General features: G+C 36.1%; 1 pseudogene; it reads right to left on the bottom strand.

The window, feature by feature from the left end:
* Positions 1-794: 794 nt before the first annotated feature.
* Positions 795-11,137, bottom strand: LOC122601073 (annotated as a pseudogene).
* Positions 11,138-21,021: the final 9,884 nt, after the last annotated feature.

The following is a 21,021-nucleotide window of genomic DNA, read 5'->3' as shown; positions in this document are numbered from 1 at the left end:
CTCTAAATTATAGCATGATAATTTAATATGTTCATATATGACTATATATGTACACAAATTCAAGAGGTATTAGTACGAAGGAAATCATTTGAAGCGTCTGGCCAAGCAATTTTATTTCTTTTAATTTAGCCCGATTGGCATTCATGTATAATGTATACAAATATAAAAGTACAATGAGCATACTGTTAACTGTCAAGGGATACTTGTACTATGTGTTTGGATGATATTAGCTCCACCATCACAAATTATGACTGCCATTCTTGCTTAAATCCAAAAACTTCTAGGAGGCCATCATTAGCATTAGCCTCAACAAAGCCTCTCTGCGCGCATTGGAACCAATTGCATACAAGATGATTTAAAAATACTGATTTATCTTTTTAGTATGCTTGGCAATGCTAATTGCAGTTCCTCTGCTTCTTCGCTATGTTCGATGCCTTTCTTGATGTCTCAATTCTTGGTTTTTGGGGCTAATCAACGATTAATTTCAACTAAAGCTGCAACAAAAGCTTATGTGGGTTGTTTTAACTGACCCACTAACGTTTTTCAGAATTTTGTATCTTTCATTTCTCAATGCATTTTCATAATTTTCAACTATTTTCTAGAAATGAAAAACCCATTTCACTTTCTAGATTATTAGAAAATAATTTTCACAAGTAAACACAGCCTTTAACTCAAATCGAATTTCACATTAGACGGTTTTAAAGGGTGGAAGATCAGCTACTATCGACAATAGAAATAAATGTAATGACTATTTAAACAAGAGTTTCGACATATTTCACGTCAAGACCAACCAGTTACATCATAAGACTACATATATAGCTTTCGGACCCATCCTCTCGGAAGGTTACTTTACAGCATCATACAACTAAGGCAATAGCAAAGACAGTTTAACAAATGGGTAAATTAGAACACTACTAATTTACCAGCAATTCAATGATAGAATTAATTTACACTAGTTAATTACCAAACATGAAACATAAGATTATCTGTTAGCATTACCCTCCATTGATCATGACTGAGTGGAATGGTACCCTTACAATGTCGACAAAGGTTGAAAACTCGTTCTTCAATGGTTGTTTCCATGGTTCTCCATCCATCTGCATAAAAGCTTGTTTCCATGCTCCACCCCTTAACTCAAATCGAATTGCAGCAGCCTGATCAACAAAAAATTTGACTCAGTTTCAACTTTGAACAGTTTGTATAGCACTATGACAATTACAATGACTTTGACTTTGATGATGTGTCCTGGAACACGAATTACAGAAAGGTATAATTTCAAGAGGTAAAATTGCAGTTATCTACAAGGTATTAGTTTGAAGGAAATCTTCTGAAGCGTATGGGGGAAGGCAACTTTGTTTCTGTTGGTCCGTTGGCTGTGTTGGCATTCTTATTTATATATAAACACAATGAACATATTGTTAACTTGTTAAGGGCTACCTGTGCTATATGTTTGGCTGATATAAGCTCAACCATCACAAATGATGCATGCCATCCTTGCTTGAATCCAAAAACTTCTAGGAGGCCATCATCAGCATTAGCCTCAACAAAGCCTCTCTGCATTGAAACCAATTGCAAACAAGATGACTTAATACTGATGAAACATTAGAGGCTGTTTCTGGGCTCTAATCATTGTATGCTGACTAGTGCAATAAAAGAGGAAACACATGAGAAAATGTGTCAACTCTGAATGGTCACAGTTTTATATTTCGTCAAAAGCAAGTCGAGGTGCCGTTCCAAAACCACTCAGGCCCAAAAAAAAAAATATTCATCGCAGCTCAATATAAGATAGTTTTACTCTCTTTGTAAGCCTAGAAACTATTCTAGAGCAAATATACATTTCCCTGAAATAATGTGTAAACATTTTTTATGGAGTCCAAATGCAAATACTTAGTATTTGCTTGTTATCGTCTTAACAAATAAAATGACATTACTGATATGGGTAACCAGGATTCTTCTACTTTGTCTTTTACTTATAATATATGAATAATGGATGGAGATCCTCAGGTTATTTCAGCTTGACTAGTCAAATTGGGATATTTTCAACCATTGGGTTAAAATCAAATGTTAAGATTCAAATTTGATCTTTGAATATTGACCTTTGAATTTAATCTAAGGGTTAAGGAACTTAACTAGTCAAGTAGGGAGAACTTGAGAGAATCCTTACCCGTGAATAATATTTAACATTTTCCACAAAGTACGACGCTAGTAACCATTGAAATAATTATGGGACTAAATAAGCAGTTCCGGGTATTATATGTAGATCTATTGTAACATGCTAGAATAATGACAAATTAATGCTTACCTTGTCCATATATTCTGGTTTCAATTTATCCCATGGATTTCTTCCGCTTGCATAGCTATGAAGATTCAAGGCAACAATAGACCTAACACTGGAAGACGACATATAAATGACAGGCCACAAACACCAAATAAAGGATACTTCCTCATTGATGCTATATTGATTATAACTCCACAACTATCGAGTCTTAATTAGATGACACACGTGAAAACTATGGTGGATTGGGCAATGGGTGAAAACAGGTTCAGATTAAAATGGGTCATTTTAGCACACATGGGCCGGTTCACACTCAGCAATTACTATGTAACTAGTTGTTAAAACTATGAAAACAATGTAATTACAATACTAATCAAAATAAATTAATTAAGAAAGGTTCATGCATTATAATAGATTTCGGGTGACTTTTAACCACTTTGACCATTCTGCCCATTTGACCTGTTTCCATCTTGGCTATAATATAGAGAAATATATAAACTGACCCATTTAAGACAACGCAAGACCCAAGTTGTCCCATAACTCCCATATTATAGTCAATATAACTTCTCAAGTGACCTTACCTTGATGGGATAGGGATGAGTTCCCACTCTGAACTATTGAGCCTTTTAACATGTAACCTCAAAATATTATTTAATCCCCTGCATTCAAAACGGTGTTTCCAGCAATATAATACAAGAGCTATTTTAAAATATCCAATCTTCATAAAGGATAAAAATAAGTTCTTCAAAGTGAGAAACTCTTACCTCAAACCAGGATTAGCTATACAAGGCGTAAAAAACGAACCTTGTTTGCAGCTTATATCCAAAGTAAATGATCTGTAACAATAAAAGAGTGAACTAAATAGAAACTAATGACCAAATAATAAAGTAGGTATCTAATAACTATTCACAATTCATATGTAGCAAAATGGTTAAGCCAAGCTCGTTGGGTGACAGGTTGAAATGGTCTCACATCAAACCAGGTGCTTTACTAGTATGGATCAAAAGGGTTGGGTTGGGTCAGATTGACCCAGAACTTCTAACATGTGGTATTTTTCACTTTTCGTCCTTGAATATCATCATTTTAAGTTTTCCGGCGAATTTTCCGACGAAAGTCAGCCGGAGAAGATGAAGATGATGACAACAGAAAAGTAAATTTCAATTTTCGTCCCTGAACTTGTCATTTTTGTCAGTTTCAGTCCCTCACGTGTGTTGCAGGTGTCCGACTTAACGGCTGAAACTTAACGACGTTTGGCGAGGGACGATGATTGAAAAAATCTGCCAACTTTAAGGTCAAAATTGTAATTTTTTCACTTAGGGACGAAAAGTGGAAAATGTGCCAACTTAAGGGACGAAAAGTGTAATTTACTCTTAAAATATTTTATAACTTAATAGTGTCTATGATTGTGAATGTTAAGTATCGCAAAAAGCAATACCTTTTAAGCGACTATCAGAAAGAGGTTCAATGCATTAAAAATACACTTGGGTGGTTTTCGACCATTACGACACGTCTCCTTTTAAGCTAAAAAATATGTTACCCTTTCAACTCGTTAGAGATAAAAGAAAACCAGAATCAACATCACCATAAGTAAATGCATTGAACTTCCAAAGTTTTATATTGATCAAAAAATTCTCATCAGTTTCTGACCTTGTTAGAGATAGGACCTTGAGCAAAGTAAGGTTTTTCATTCCTTAAATGATGGAAACCATAAGCCACTTGAGCATCCATTCCTACATCAAGAAAGCTACACGGTTAAGATTGTATATAAAGAAAAAAAAAAGATAGAATCAAAATAACAGGAAGAAGAAATATACATTGCATACCTATAAACATAATTAATATAGGGCAAAGAAATCATTAAAAAGAAGAAAAAATAATACATACCTATGCTAAAATAACACTCCTTGATAGCAGGAAACTTTCTCGGGTAACTTCCCCAAAACATCTATATCCTGTATAAAAGACGTAAAACTAACAATTTTAGTAGAAGGCATTACTTATCATGGATGTCAAATTCTGAATAAGCCTTAAAATTACATTGGTTGAATCCTAGAAGTAAAAACCTGATCAAGAGCAACCTCCTCTGTTTGCTTCAAAGAATGAGGGGTATCCAAAGTTACATCAGACGGCATGGATATCGAAAGATTCCAACTTCACATAACAAAAAGTTATATCTCACAACTTGATGCTACTAGATCATCAACATAAGAAAACAATGCGTAGTTGCCTAAATAACAATTCTCAAAATAAACAATTTATGAACTTAATTACCTATCAAGACGGCTAGTTGGAGAATAAGTGGCCTTAACAAGAGTTCTTTTAATAGCTGCTCTCCAGGATAAGGAAAAGAACCACCCTGTAAATATGTTAAAGTCCAAGTCAAGAACCAGAATGATGCTGAAAAACTTTTGGAGTGGCAATTTTAAGACATTTGCTTGTAAATGGTCGATTTGGTTTGTGTTTAATCTAAAGCAGGTAAAATGAATAAGCTCGGTTAAAAAAGGGACACCTTAATCAAAGTAAAAGCCACCCAAAGTCTAATTTAATAAAGAAATGTAAATTTATAAGGGAGAAAAGATAAGTGCATGGAGGTCAACCAAATAAGACCCAGCCTGTTTCGACCCAATTTTTTGAGAAAAAAAATGGCCCATATAAGCCCTGAAGATGTTTTGACACATTCCAACCCGCCATGATGCCTGCCACCTGTAGAAAACTTAATCTGTAAAAAGATTACAAAATTACCCAACCAAAACTCCTGGACAAGTCATTTCCTGTACCAAGAGGTATAATTGCTGTTGGCGGTATGGGGTTTCTTCCCTGTTTGTGAAGCTCTCCAAGGCATCCAAGAACCCAACCAACGGTTCCATCACCTCCTGCAACCTATCAAATGAATTTGATAATATGATTAAATTGTCAATTCTGTTGATACAATCATACATACACACTTGGTAATTGGACAGTTTTAATCAACGCAGGTGCATAGCCAATCTGCTTTCGACTAGGAACGAATTGAGGCTAGCATTTTATATATGAGAAAAGGTAAATTCGAAAATAGCAAAGGGATTATGTTTGTTATACACATACCACAACCCTCAATCTTTCGCGAGTTTCTTTTGCACAATTGTCGCCAAGAGCAGCAAACTTCTTCAAGCAACCCAGCCCGTACTCAACAAACTCATGTGGCTTCACACTATTAAGGTCAATACCTAACAAAAAAGAACTTACTTTAACTAAAAAAACTAACTTTCATTAACAAGACACTATTATTAAAACAAACAAACCCTCTTTAACAATATAATTTTCTATTATTTTCCATTATTGTGACCCAATTTCCTCAACTATTCTTAAAGCATATTAAACATATAAAGCCAAAAAAGAAACAATCATTGAACATTCTTCAAAGTATTGAATAATGGGAAAAACCAATATGCTGTTAGAAACATAGAAGAAACATGTTTCCCCCTCACAAACTCCCCCATGAAAATCACATATTTGAATATAAAATCTCTTCCGTCTAAAAATCATGGTGGAAACATGCTGCTAGAAGCATACTAGTTAACCCCTTGAATAATTAACAATAATAACTAAAACAATTTTCTTTACATATTAACTTAACTCAAATCAATCCATCATTAAAAGTTTTTAAGTTTCATAAACAAATTTTATATACAGATTTTTAATCAGATAAAAAAAAGTGTTATATATGTTAACGGTAAGAATGTATCATTAACAGACTTACAGATGATAAAATCACTACATTAATCTCATAAATGTCAACAAAATGATGTCATATATCACACAATTATGTACTCTGTATATGAAATGATGTCATGCTTCTGAACTCTAGACCATTCTTTTTTACAATAAGTTAAACTAGATTTAGAACCCGTGTAAAAACACAGGATAATGTTAGGAAAAAATGATTAATAATTACTTAATTTTTTTTTATTAATTAAGGTATGTTATTTTAAATATTTAGAAAACATATATTTTGGTTTGTCTGATAAAAGCAAGCCAAAGTAGAGAGTTATTTATGAAACTAATGTAATCCACTATTATCTAAACGTAATCAGGTAATGCAATAGAATATATAGCATACATGTCTCGAAGTCAAACTGTAGGAAGCACTGCAAGAGTGACCAGCAAACAGTAATGCAAATTTTTGAAGAAGCAAAAAAAATTACATTTACAAATAGCAGATCATTCACCCCTTTGAAACAGCAACAGGCCTCACATAAGTGAACACCTTTAAGGGATTCTCCTGACATTTGGGTTGGCTAGCAGGAAATCCTAAACCGGGGCATGTAGATCCAATACTCTTTGAAATTTGCAATGCATTGCATTGTTGCCAGCAACTTGTGGACAAAATTTGGCTTAATTTCTCGACACTCTACTTCATTCTAGTTGATCGATTTGAACCAGCTGTGGTTTTTGAACACATTGTTTTGTCTGATCCACATCCATGACACGTGCTAATTCCTTCTGCAGCAACTAAAGATACAGGAAAAGAGTGACACAAACGTTATTAAAATGAAGTTAGCTAAAAACCATACTGACATAAATTAATGATACTTATCATCGATCTATTATTGATTACTTCAAAAGGTTCTTAAATTTGATATGTCTCATTGTCTTGTTTGAGCTTTAATAAAACATAAAAGCGAATCATGTACACTACAGGGTGCATCACCATTGCTCCTAATCTTTTATCTACAAGGTCTTAAATGAAGTTCTTAATTTCTAGCTTTAAAAATGGGCAGACACTTCATTTATATTAAAAAAAAAAAAATGGGTACTAAAAAGGAGTTCAAAATATACAAATTAAAACAATAAAATAACAGAAAGACTATTATGACCATTGTGTGACCATCTTTTTACATAGCAAAGAGAAACTTGAAGCATGAACCAACATATATGTTTTATGAAAGGTGGTTATTATTCAATATAAGTGATCCCCTTTGAATCAATTCTAAATTGTGAATTTTCATCAAGTTGGAAAGGTACACATATAGACTTGGTTGACCTTCTATTTGCTTACTCTGACCTTCTACTACTAATCAATTGTTTAGTTTGAAGTATTGGATCATTTTTCCAATTTTATACTCCTTGAACATAATAGTAAATCATACGAGTATATTCATTTGAGAAATGCAACTTTTGACTTTTGAAATAATCCGGATTGACTATTTGAGACCTCCGGGTATACTGTGTTTACGAGTTATTATCTTGACCATATATAGAACACTTTTAAAAAATATATGAGTAACCCAAAAAATTCCAAAATATGATGAGCAAAAAATGTGCTATAGGTCAAAATTTGTTAAATCGTTTGATTTAGCCGATGTTTTTAGAAGTAGACCATACCTCAAGTACTGATTTTGAGGATGGTTTACGGTTCAAAAGATCTAACGGGTTGGACCATACCTAAAAACCAAGCTTCATTAATATTGTAGATTTTGTAGTATTTATATATGAAATCATGTATATAAATAGTTGAACGAAAAACAACATATTCAGGTTGGTGATAATGTCCCCCCTGCATTTTATTGTCGCTGGTTCGAGCCTTGGCTTCTCCTTAATTGGATTATTTTTCATTAATCAAAAAAAACCGTTTCCGATCCACGGTTCACGACTAGCAGTTCGGTCTAATTTTCAAAACCATGGATTTTTCGTAACAAAGCTCGTTGTAGTCAAAGGTTTCTCTCAGCAAGAGGTATGGATTACGATGAAACATTTGCTCTTTACAAAGGATGTCAAGTTGCACAGTTTATCAAATGGATGTCAAGTCTGCCTTCCTCAATGGAATCTTAAAAGAAGAAGTATATGTTGAGCAACTGAGGGCTTTGTTGATCCAAAACATCAAAAATGTCTACAAGTTAGATAAAGCTCTTTATGGTCTCAAAAAAGCCCCCGTGCATGGTATACGACGCTCTCTACAATATCTCTGAGATCTGGATTTTCCAAAGGTACAATTGACACCACTTGTTTATCAAACGACAAGGTAATGATATTTTGTTGATCCAAATCTATGTTGACGACATAATATTCGGTTCTCTAATTCTACATACTGCAAAAACTTTGCTGCTTTAATGGTTAAACATTTTGAGATGAGTATGATGGGTGAATTAAACTTTTTCCTTGGTCTTCAGTCAAACAAATGTCAAAAGGTATTTTATTTGTCAAAAATATACATCATTAATATGTTGAAAAAGTTTGATATGTCTAACTGTCAACCAATGGGGACACCCATGGAAACTCGTACTAAGATCATGAAGACTTAAATGGAAAACTGTTTAACCCAGAAACTGTATCGCAATATGATAGGATCCTTGGTATTTAACTGCTAGTCGACCGGATATTATGTTTGCAACTTGTATGTGTGCGGTTTCAAGCTAACCCTATGGAAAGCCATGCTCAAGCTGTTAAACGAATCTTTCGGTATCTTAAGGGCACTATCAATCTTGGTTTAGGGTACCCGAAAGAAACCGGATTCGAATTAACTGCTTTCTCAGATGCAAATCATGCAGGTTGTAAGTTAGACCGCAAAAGCACTTCTGGCAGTGTACAAAGACAATCTTGTGTTTCTACTTGTGTTTCTACTTCCATAGCTAGAGCTGCCGCTAGTTGTTGCTCTCAAGTGCTGTGGATGAAGACTCAGCTTTCTGACTATGGATTTAAGTATGAAAGAATTCCAATCTACTGTGACTCCAAAAGTGCAATTGCAATTTCTTGCAATCTTGTTCAGCATATAAAGACAAAGCATATTGATGTAAGGTACCATTTCATAAAGGATCATGTCGAAAAAGGTAACATCGAACTACTTTGTCCCTACTGACTACCAACTTGCGGACCTCTTCACTAAACCTTTGGATGAACAAAGGTTTAATTTTTTGAAAACAAGTTGGGTAAGCTAAATTTTCAAGCTTAATTGCCTTCTTGCCATGCTATCTATGTTTATTTCTTGGTCAAACGATTGATGTATGCTTACGTGCTCTTACATGCAATGTTTGAGGGGAGAACAAGGGTAGATTGCATGATTCTAGGGGAGTTTGTAGATTTCTTATCTGTTTATCTGTACGCATGTTCCTAGGGGGAGTTTGTTATATCCGTGTTCCTATGTCCCTATTATTCTTTGATTTTCTTTCTTGACACTCGTCCCTTTAAACCTTTTCCATATTTTCCTATAAGACTTTTCAAACTTTTTCTTATCTTCCTTAAACTATTTTCCTAGCATTCAACAAAAAAAAATCATTTTTAATTCCCGAGGGTCAAAACCCGGTATTGAACACTATATAAACAGGTTTTGACCATGTTGACTTCTTCACAAAATTTCTAAGTATTTTCATTACTTCACTAAAACCGGCTTCTCTCAAAAACCGGCTTTCCTTCACAAAAACTTCCTTCGAACACAAATCCGGTAGTAAAGCTTTATTAGTTTCGGATCCCGTTATTAGTACTTCCTTAAGCAAAACCGACTTCACTTTTCTTCGAATACCGACATTACTTCTCTTAGTAGCCAAACCGGCTTTCAGGTTTTTCACTTATCTATTACCGGTTTTCCTCACTTTGTATGTTTTAATACCGGTTTCCTTTAAAATTTGCTTAGAATTTGTTGTTCCTATTTACGTATTCGGGTATCTTATTTCTCCATTTCATTCCATTATTTTACTTCATGCTTAATTGTCATATGCTTGTTCTCTATGCCGTATTTGCTTTGACGCTTATTTATCGTATTTGTATGCTTATCTACGTATTCTTGCTTTGTGATTATTGTATGGCTTGTCGTTTTTCGCAAGTGCATCGATATCAAGTTTCTACTTGATATCTTGATGCTTTGCAAATACCGGTATCTAAAACCGGTATTAGTTCTTAAAAGTTCATTTTTATGAAACGTTACCCTGCCCAATTTTTCTCTAATTAATACCGGTTTTCAAATATTTTTCAACCAAATACCGGTTTTTGCAATAAAAAAAAATCATTTTTCATATATATACTTCGCAATTTTCCAATTCGGTTATACTTCTTTTAACTTTGTGCAATGGTTGATAAAATCTTCATATATACAAATTGTGTGACCTCAAATCACTCTATTTGTGATCAATCTAATGTTCATAAATCTTTTTGAGTCCACAAACACTTATGTTGCCCCATCTCGTCTTGCATGTACATACTTTCGATTATACATCTGTTTTCCTAAGAAGTAAGTTATTGAACGCCTTGATGTACTACCTTTACATCTTTCGTGAACAACAATGTATAATCTCCTACTATTTCTAATCATACTTTTATACTGATCATACATCGGGTTTCCTTTAGAAGCAAGTCATTGAACGCCTTGATGTATTGTCTTCGCATCTTCTACGAAACAAGTTGTATGATTTATCTTTTTGTTTTTCTACCTAAATAAACTGTGTTTTTCATAATCCTACATTGATTTTCCCTAAGACGTAAGTATCGAATGCCTTATTGTACTACCTTTACATCTTTTGTGAAAAACAGTATATGATTATTCCTTTTTGAATAATTAACCTTGGAAACAATGTTTCCCATTCGTATACTTGTTAATTACAGAATGGAGTTTCTTCAAGAGGTGCCACTGACCGCATGCAGAATAATCTTCAACTAATGACACCATTCACTTGTTCTTTTGGTATCATTCCTATCATGCTCACATATCACCCTTTGATAAATTTTTTCACGATCACCGCCGAAGGCATTGAAGAAGAACTTATATTTCAAATGTGGCAAACCATCGAATTCATTCCAGCAAGAGGAAGAGCAAGTCCATTCTTCCGTTTCTCTTCTAACAACAGATGGGTCCAGAAAACAGTTTACATTTAATCTTGACGATTTCCGGACCATTCTTCGCTTTCCATCTACTGATTCAAGACCGGGAGAAACTAGCTTTGTAGAAACTCCTCCAACAATTGAAATGGTGCACAGAGTACATCAGTTGGGTTATAATGGTGAGGTACTGCTCTAAGAGACATCAAAAAGAAAGACTTTCACCCATTATGGCGTACACTTTTTCTATCATCAACAACTGTTTGTCACCTTCAAGAAAAGGACAAGATGACTTCACTAAAGCTACTCTCACATATCTTTTTGGCATTGCTTACGATATGCATCTGGATTTTGCTGTTGTTGCTTTTGATCATCTTCGTCTTCAAGTTAACGGGAAGCACACTGCAAACAAGAAATATATCGCCTTTCTCTGTTTCTTGACTGTAATCATGCAGCACTTCATCAACAACAACAACAACATCCAGCGCTTCCTTGCTTCGAGGCGTGTCGTTATATCAAGTTTTCGCTCTGTTTATACAAACAACTGTATAGCTCACATTGATTTCATGCCAATTCTTGATTCACTGCTTCGGCGGGTGCCCCTATATAATCCTGATCTCAGGATTTACAGAGAGTACTTAGCCGAGCGTACGACAACTCAACGCCGAGTTGTGCCTTCCCCACGCCCGCATAAGTCCCGAGTGAGGGTATTAGGTCTAGGAAAAGAAAAGAGGGGTTAGTAGATGAATCGACATCTGGCTCTTCAATTCCATCTTCTTCAACCGACATTCCCGAATCTCTGCACCTCAAGAAAGAAACACAAATCTTGCCATCACTCAAAGTCAAAATCAAAATCATCTTCATCAACTTTCACTGCTCCTTCTCCTCTTACTCCTTCATCTTCATCTTCCGAAACTCTTTCATCGCCATCTCCTTCATCAACAACTGTTGGGCAACCCCCAATCCCTAAATTCTCTTTACGTGTGCGAACTCATCTTCAACCAATTCCAAAGGAATCTCATGAAGAACAAATTCCTCACATCACGACGATATACAAGATGATATTCCTTTTCGTGATGATGTGTTTAAAACTCCGGAGTTACAAGGTAGTCTTGAGGGAGGGGTTGAAAAACATAATGGAGAGGATGTGAGGTCTGGGCTAGGTGCAAAGCATAAAGAAAACGTTGGCCCTCCGATAGTTGAAACAACTAGCCGGGATGTCACCCTAGGATAGAAGCCGAGGACTCCCCACCCTCGCATGCAACACCTCCTCACCACTCTGGATCCTCTTTACAGGATCCAGTGTCATTTTTGCATGGGCATCAGCAAAACCCCTTATCAATTCCTCATTCGGAGGATGTTGATATGATTACTGCAGAGACTCTTGCCTCTCTCTCACTTTCGATTCCTCACCATATTGAGTCTAGTCCCCATAGGTCTCACGTTTATGTGCACGCGCATTCTTTGAATGTTGCTTCAACAAACCGAGAGTCGGTGATTCCACCTTCTCAGGAGTGTCTGGAAGTCCTACTCATGTTATCATGTCAGGCGCTGAGGATCCAATCCCCAGCACAACGGGCAATCTTAGAGAACCCGGAAGTCCCACCAACCGGAACATTGCGCTTGACACTTGTGTTGAGCCAATCAATTCTGAAACAACCAATGTAGAGCATTTGCTTCATAAATCATTGGGAAGCCCTGGTGGCTCACACCATTCAGGCCATACTGTAAATCTAACAAAGCCTACAATTGTGCAAACGACATCTACGTCGGTCGTTCCTATCATTCCAATTCAATCGCCACCAACCGCAGTGCTCCGTTCACCTATTGATAAAGGTAAAGCACCAGTCACATCTCAATCATCCTTGTCAAGTGCTAGCCCTCCTCCAAATCCTGATGGTATCAAACTCAAAGCAAATCCAGAAGAAAGGCAAAACTTTATAGATCCTGCTGCTGCTGGCCTTCTTCCTCATACAAATCCTCAACCATCACTACACACTCATCACCTTCGGTTCTTCCTCTCATCATAGTCGTTCTCCTCGAAATTCACCAACTCATAATACTCCATCTCCTCACTCAAATGTCAATGCCATTTATGGTGATTTGTATGCTGCATTCTTTTCTCTTGATGATCAAACCGATGCGTTTGATAAAGCTATTCTTGCAACCCTCCAAGCAAGATTTGATCATCAGCATCAACTTCTTCTTCAAAAGCAACAAGCCGAAGAAGAAAAGTTTCTTGCTGACGCTCAACTTGAAGCAGCACTAAAACGAATTGCTGAATTATAAGAAACTTGTAAACAAGCTGCAGTCGTCCATCAAAGACGTGATGACCCTGATGATCAGGATCGGCACAAGGGGGAGAACAGAGATGAAGCGATGACTGAAGCTAGGGCCAGTGCTGCCACTGAAGTTGTTGGGGGTAATGATGTTGCTGGTGATGAAACACAAACATGAGATGCTCCTCATGATAGTGAACAAAAAGGTGAAAATGTTTGTGCACCGAACCGAGGTTAATACAACATAGTCTTTGGGCCCGAGTTGTTGCTGATACTCACGGCGGTGAGTGTTTCATTAACATGTCTGCTAAAACTAAGGGTACTTGGAATAACATTATTTTGGCTGCAAAAAGTGTACACGAATTATTCTCTTTCCTAATGATATGATCACTTGAAAGGTTGGTGATGGTCGGAATACGAGGTTTTGGAAGGACATGTGGTGTGGGAAGCAAGCCCTTGCTGCTAGATTTACACGTCTTTATGCTCTCATACTGGATAAAGATTGTACAGTGTTTGATAGATACTCCAACTCGATTTGGATTTTGAACTGCGTAGGGATATAAGAGAAGGGAACGAGCAGGTACAACTTGACAGCATGCTGACTCTCTTATCTAATGACAACTCAAGTGGTGATGATTCTTGGACGTGGAACCATAATGGTAATGGTCATTTTTCTGTTGCTTGCGTTCGAAAATTCATAGACCACAAAATTCTGCCAATTATTGATGCTCAATATAAATGGAATAAATGGGTTCCTAAAAAGATTAATATCTTTGTGTGGAGCCTTCTGCGTAATAACCTTCCCACGCTTGTCAACCTGTTTGGTCGTGGGATTGATGTAACCACGGTACGCTGCAATTTATGTGATAATGGCATTCATAACATAGTCATGTTTTTCATACCTGTTCATTTATGAATGAAATTAGAGGCATGATTAGTTAATGGGTGCAACTCACCATTCCTGGAGATAACCCTTCTGAGATGGCAAAGTGGTATAAAAATCTGCAGCTCACAAGTTATAAAAGAGGGGTGCTTGAAGCTATCATATTTGCATGGTGGTGGCACATTTGGAAGGAGAGGAACAACGCCCTCCATAATGGCAATCATACGTCCCCAAATGTTACTTTTAATTCGATTGTTTCTCTTGGTTTTATTTGGATATCTAACCGTGATAGGAAGCATACATACTTATGGAATGCGTGGCTAGTGAATCCCTTGGAGGTTGGATGACTTAGTGCATTTGCTTTTGGACTGCAAGCAGCTACAGGCACACTAGGCTTGTACTTTGTTTCTCCAACATCATGGTTTTAGCTCATTTTGTTATAGCGCTGCTTAAAATTATAGTTTTTGACATGTTATCGATTGGATAGTACCTATAAGGTGCCCCGGCCTATTGTTGCGTGGATCGTAATAAGACGTGATTCGTTATGTCAAGAGTGCGGAATCCTCTTGAGATAACTAGATTGCTATTTCCTTTTGTTGATTAATAAGCAATTAACCAACCCAAAAAAATGCACAAGGCTTGTGGTTCGTGTAGAAGAACACACGAAGGAATAAATAACCTTAGCTCGCAAATTCGTGAATATCTCTCAAGAATTCGTAAACCATTAACCTAATTTCGTAGATTAGGTCTTGTATTTATACTAGTTAAGTATTGGATCGTATGGGCTTAGGCCTTAATTACGTATTAGGCCCGAAACAATAAACAACCGATCTGCCTCGTGCTGACGTCAGCACGAGGTTGTTCCTACATGCTGATGACGTCAGCACGAGGGACGACCCTTTGTTCTTTGTTTGACTTTTTTTGACTCGTACATAACATCCAATCACCGTTTAAGTGTTCTACGACACTTATAAACCTTGATTCTATGTTCTTGTACCTGCAAAACAATATATAACACACAAATACAATACAAAACATAAACAGATATAATATTGAAGTTCAAACGTAATCATTAAATATCAACACAAGTTCTTATTTAAATGATTGCAAACAAGTTCCTAAAAACGTAAACAATAATCAAATCTATGTTGCGATTGTCACACCGAATCTGCATCTACAGACTCCCCCTTGACGATTGCAACTAGATCTCTTTAAAGTCTTCAAAACTTGAACTTCAAAATTATCCGTTAAACAAAAGTCTGATGCTGTTCACATGAATTCTCTCTTGTAAACAATGAGCGAGAATGTTGCGATAGCGTCTTTCCTCAACTCTCCAAAAATCCACAGCTGAGCAAGGTGTATCCAAAAGTCTTCTCGGATCACCTCTTGACAAATTGACAACCTGCATTGGATCATACATGCGTAGCAACATTTGTTTCTTTGAATCATCAACAAACATCTGTGCTTCGCCTGACTTGATATCTATCTGCCAAAATGTCATCTCTGTCAGCATATCTTGGTCCCATCTGATAACGGGAACCTTCTTAACACATTTAATTCTTTTCTGGACAAACCGAAATGTGCCATCTGAATTCTTAATCGTCTTCAAAGGTGTTGGCTTTATCAACCTTTCTTCTGGCTTCAGACGTCTATCACTGAAATACTTAATTCTTTCATCTCTGAATCTATTCCAGTAGAAATATGCAAGTCCATTGCTCTGAAGATTAACGAACTAGTGTCTTCCCAAATCTATCATGTCAGAATCACTGAGAGAGTGGAAGTGTCTTTGACTTATTGACATGTACTGGCAACCCTCCTTTCTCTTGATAATAAACAATTGGATTCTGTGATCATAGAACCAACTTTGTATCACTCAGAAGTATTTGGGTGCATTCTTGTCTGAGACGAACTCCCAAAACATTGATGGTTTATACGTATCACGTATCATCAAACCAGTATGTCCTCTATAACCTGAAATCAGTCTATTAACAATAAACTCATGATTTTGCTGCACCGGAGGTATATTAAATCTTCCAAGGTCAACCTCTCGTGTAGCATCTATATTCCAGTATAGATCAAAAATATTGTCATGTCCTTCATCGACTATGTTTGCATATACAGCAAATCTCAACCTTGCAGCATTCTTAGGTTCATCTGGACTATCTCTAATTGGATTAAGGTTGAGATGTTCTACTTCAGCTATTGGTTCAACTTGAATGACTTCATCTTCATTAAAGACACGATCAAAGTCATAAGGTGTCTCAAGCAACCTTTGTCTATCAGCTTCCGAAGTAATGAACTCTCCTTCATCCAAATCTTCATCATCGATACTTTCTAGATCTTCTTCAGCATCAAGATCGTCCAATGCACCTATTGTTTGAAGCTTATCTGCAATTCAAACGATTTACATATACAAAGATAAAGAACATAAATCATAAGTCAAGACATAATAAAATAGTATAAATAGATAAAAGAAATTAAAATAAATAATACTATATCATAAATAATATAACAATTACATTAATATTTATCTTGAAATCTTTATCTATTTTAACTTACAACAATAATATTATATCATAAATATAATGTAACACATTCATATTTATCTTATAGTTATTATTCTTCATTACTCGAGTATTTAAAAATTATACTGTCAATATGTTAAGCCGAAAAGAATAACTCTTTGATCACTATTCTGAGCTGAATAACACTTTGATTAACACTCTAAATTGTTAATATAACCCAAGTAATCTAATGTACACACATTATGAAACATAATCAATTATCATCAAAAATACAAAATCAATAGCACTAGGGTTCATAATCCGAATCTGAATCCGAATCTGACTCTGACTCTGAAGATGTATGAGTTAACCCTAACTGTTCTTTCATTTGATCCCTAAGTGATCTTGGATCATAATAATCATCATAATCCATAATCTCAGCTCTAACTCTCATATGAGCTTGTGGATCATATCCCAATCTCTTTTCTAGTCTATGCACAATTAAAGGGTGTAAATCTGACTCTGTAGAGGCATTGGTAGTAAAATCAGTATTAGTTGACTCACTATCCTGAGTAGATTTTCCTTTGCTAAGATTTTCTTTTTCTTTATGATTATGAGGATCATTCACTATCTCCCTTTCTATTCTATCAGAAATAGAATCGGAGTTACCTGAATTGGAATCTTCCCCATCATCATTGTTATCTGGATCATCAGGATCTGCATCTGGAGCGGTCATCACAGCTTTTCCTTTATCTTGAGTCCCAGAAGTACTAGCAACAGCTGTACCAACAATCTCTGACTCTCTTTGTCTTGATGACTCCCCCTGAACATCTGCAGTCTCTGTATCCATAGCATCACCAGCAGCATCTTGATCTTGACCTCTATTCTCTGGCTCACCATCTGTTTGTTGTTGATTTGGATCTTGAGCTCGATCTTGATCATCATGATCATCATCTCTAGTCTTCTTTGCTAGCTCATCATCCTTACAACCATCTTTATCTCCCCCTTGATCCAAGAATTGGTCAAGTCTAGATCCAAGTGAATGAACAAGTGATGTCATCATGTCCATCTCTTCCTGATGCTTAGCAGCTTGGAGCTTTAGTTGACTCTCCAAAGCTGTAACCCTCATCTCCAACATCTTCTTCTCTGAAAAGAAACGACTTAGATGCACTTAAACTAGAGCAACTAGACGTGACGTAGAAGCAACATCAGATGTAGAGGCCTGAGGTGGCAACGTAGCTTCAAACGAAGGCATACGAGCACTAGAAGTTCCTATGGGAGGCATCTGCGGTCTTTGTAAAGGAGCCAACAGACGTCCCATGATTGTAGAAACAGGAACTGTCGCCTGAAGAGGAGCAGACGAAGGCCTAGGAGCAACAAGTGTCGGCTCTGGCTCTTGACGAACTGTAGACTCCGGAGCAGCAGGAATCGTAACAGTCGTAGCCTCAGTAACAACTTGTGCACGAGAACCAATTCCCCTTATTATAAACTTTGGTCTCGACCTTCTCTCCCCAATAACAACACCAGCAGCAGAAGTAGTAGACACAGAAACAGGAACATCAGAAACTGAAGCTCTTAAAGCAGCAACCAATGGAGTATCACCAACAGTAGGTGCATGAGACCTCTCCATGGCTTCAGAATAAGCAGCAAACTCTCTATCAACTTCAGCTTGAGATCGTGCATGTCTTCTTCTTCACTTTGGCAGTCTTTCTTCCTCTTCTTCATCTTCTGAATCCTTAACAACATTAACCGGGACTTCAGAAGGACCTACATCAACATCAACTGGAGCAGAGGTAGAAGTAGAAACTCCAGTAGATGGTGGTACAAGATTTGTAGGATCATCAATATCCTCCATGAGAGCGTCCATATCAGAATCATGCTACAAATCACCAGCATACAGAGGAACATCATTAAGTCCCTCAAACTGATCAGCTCGCTCTTCTTGAGGATCTTCCTGAGCCTGATCATCAGCAGCAGCAGCAGCAGCAAGTGCTTCACCTTCCCAACCTTGTCGAGGAGCAACATAGCCAGGATTTATGAGATGACCGAACAATGGTGGATTGGCAACATTATCAGGAACACCATGACCTGCAAAGCACTTCATACTCTCAACAAACACCTTGTGAGTCAGACTACCCAAATTGAAAGTAGAACCATCAAACGGTAAATCTGCTATTTTGCGCCGAATGATTATCAAAACAAATCTTGGAAATAAGAAGAATTTCTTATCGTTCCCAAATACTCTCAACTGCTTTACAGAATTGTCATAGATGTACTGGGAAAAGCTGTAGGGCTTGTTCAGTACAAGAGCAACCACCTGAGAAGCAGTAAAAATGTTCAACTGATCATGATCTGCACTCCGATGACTAAGAGACCTCAATAAGTAGTAAGCAAGAAGCTTCCATTTGCCACGAAGATGATTCCTGAATTATGGATGAGAAATAGCTCCAGTATACCCCATACGACGTAGAGCACCGTCGCAGAAATGCAAAGCATTTTAATGTCTAATGCATTACAAAATATCATATCAACAACCATCACATTACATCTTAGGTTGTGATTTTGATAATAAAACTATAACCTATCACACTAAGTTTTAGGTTAATTACAAGGCAATCCATCCTTGTAACACAGTTCTTGTAATTTCTGAGCAACTTTTATTGTCCGTCGCAATGCAATTCCAATAAGCAAGCGAAAACAATTTTGCCTTCAATCACAATCTGAAATTTTTGATGCCAATTACATTTAAAATGAGTTTATTATCTGTAACCTGCACACTTAACAAACTTCATCAATGCACCAAAAACAATAAAAATATCATAAATATGCAAAACAACCAAAAACTTAACCTAGTAACCATTACAAGATCTAAGGCAAGTCCAATCTTTGTCAAGCATACTTATCAACCACTAACAATTGAAATTTCAAAAATAATATACTTGAAACACATTCAAAAATATTTTGACTTTTCAATTTTTCAAAACATTTCGTTTTCTAAGTTAAACAACGTATGTATTAAATTAGAAAATCCATCTTTTAAAACATTAATACCGTAAGCAACAAGACTTATATAATTCACTAAGAATTTTAACTTTTAATGCTTATCAAATCTCTCGTGCAATAAGAACTAGTTTGACACACAAACTGACACTTATTACAAAAATAAAAAGAAAAGAAACAAAATAAAAAGAAAAAAAAATAAAAATAAGAATAAACTAAGCTACTTTATTTATTTACAAGAAATCTTAAGTTTCTGCAGATTAGATCAGATTAGCATTTACATAAGTCTGCAAGTGAGAAATAATTCTCTTATTATTAATTATGAACAGTGATTCAACCACGATTACCGATATACTTGTCCTCTTAAACACTCGGTACTTTCAGTTTCCTTTGAGTTATGACACTTTCGACATACCCTGGCCAAGGACAGTCACCATGTAACCCGAGTAGCTTAATATGCCATTGAATAGTTTGCGAACTTATGTGACCCACATTCAGATATACTTCCGTAATCGATACAAGCACTAAGATAACAAAAATTCAATGTATATTCCAAAACATCCATAACAAATCATGAGACATTTTTTAGATAACTGAAATTAATTACTTTGTGATTTAACTTATTTGCTTTTGCATTTCATTATTTATAAGGAACCCGTGATTTTCTATGAGACTCATGTAGCGAACTTTCTGACAACCTATCCCAAGTTGGAAGCTTTAGGTAGGCTAGGTATACAAAAACACCCCGAGGACATACTTGTCCGAATCTCAAAGACCACATTAGCCCCTTAATTTACATTCATTTCATTTGCATAAACAATATCACATTTAGCTTTCATGCTCATGATTGGTAGAGGTTTTTGCCTATACATTGAACAAATCTTATAGTAATGCTAGTTCTTTCACAAAATTTAAGGACTAGATCAATTCATTACTGAAAAGCAAGCATTCTCAGCCATATATCTGAATATGTTTCCCACAAGAACATTGTATAATTTAAGTTCAGATTAAGTAAACCTTGCTACTTTGTGTCTACCAATATATCCCAAATTGTAATCACTGAACTAAGCAGTTATATTACGATTAAGCAGACTTAAAAGCTAAGTATCCTCACTTCTAATCATCTTACAGCATTAACTCAAATCTCTTCATATTTTTGTCATTTTGTCATTTTCACATTTTTATGGTTATTTTTATGACACTAAGAACTCTTTTTGTATTTTTATGACTCTAGCTATTTACAGACACAAACTTACAAAATTAGTTCTTTGAGAGATTTAATATGAATCAGCATTC

The sequence above is a fragment of the Erigeron canadensis genome, chromosome 5, assembly GCF_010389155.1.
Source record: "Erigeron canadensis isolate Cc75 chromosome 5, C_canadensis_v1, whole genome shotgun sequence".
NCBI lineage: Eukaryota > Viridiplantae > Streptophyta > Magnoliopsida > Asterales > Asteraceae > Erigeron > Erigeron canadensis.
The sequence above is the reverse complement of the archived record's forward strand: the minus strand, read 5'-3'. Positions and strand labels throughout refer to the sequence as shown.